This window comes from Phyllobates terribilis, unplaced genomic scaffold, assembly GCF_046119375.1.
Source record: "Phyllobates terribilis strain yellow unplaced genomic scaffold, ASM4611937v1 Scaffold_7__3_contigs__length_470593459, whole genome shotgun sequence".
Taxonomy (NCBI): domain Eukaryota; kingdom Metazoa; phylum Chordata; class Amphibia; order Anura; family Dendrobatidae; genus Phyllobates; species Phyllobates terribilis.
In genome coordinates this window covers 265,002,369-265,003,380 of record NW_027362767.1, presented here as the reverse complement: position 1 = coordinate 265,003,380, position 1,012 = coordinate 265,002,369, and positions in this window count along the sequence as shown.

Genomic DNA, 1,012 nt, shown 5'->3' with positions numbered 1-1,012 from the left:
TGCTCATCGCTCATTGGGTAGAGAGCACCTGAGCTCGGCGCTGATTGGTTAGAACGCGGCGGACGTTCAGTTTGATTTTAGAATAGAGTTCTAATCTAATGGCATCCAGAGCTCAGAACACAGAGGGTAGTCTCAGCAATCCGGCACAGAGGGTCAGCCACTAACCCGACGATCCGGCACAGAGGGTCAGCCACTAACCCGACGATCCGGCACAGAGGGTCAGCCACTAACCCGACGATCCGGCACAGAGGGTCAGCCACTAACACGACGATCCGGCACAGAGGGTCAGCCACTAACCCGACGATCCGGCACAGAGGGTCAGCCACTAACCCGACGATATGGCACAGAGGGTCAGCCACTGACCCCGCGATCCGGCACAGAGGGTCAGCCACTAACCCGACGATCCGGCACAGAGGGTCAGCCACTAACCCGACGATCCGGCACAGAGGGTCAGCCACTAACCTGACGATCCGGCACAGAGGGTCAGCCACTGACCCCGCGATCCGGCACAGAGGGTCAGCCACTGACCCCGCGATCCGGCACAAAGGGTCAGCCACTGACCCCGACGATCCGGCACAGAGGGTTTGCCGCTGACCCGGCACAGAGGTCACAGGACACTATAATAAAACTCAACGCGCTTCACCATCCCTGATGGCTCCCCCGAGTTCTTGGTTCAATATCTCTAATATTCTACCCTGATAAAATCTTGATTATCAGCAGCTCACCACTAAAGAGAGCGCCTGTGAGAATACTGACTTAATGGGAGTCTTATAAATCTGTATACAGGGAGCTCCCCCTAGTGGTGGCTGCAGACAGAATCGTATCCTGTATCTCTGTATACAGGGAGCTCCCCCTAGTGGTGGCTGCAGACAGAATCTTATCATGTATCTCTGTATACAGGGAGCTCCCCCTAGTGGTGGCTGCAGACAGAATCTTATCATGTATCTCTGTATACAGGGAGCTCCCCCTAGTGGTGGCTGCAGACAGAATCTTATCATGTATCTCTGTATAC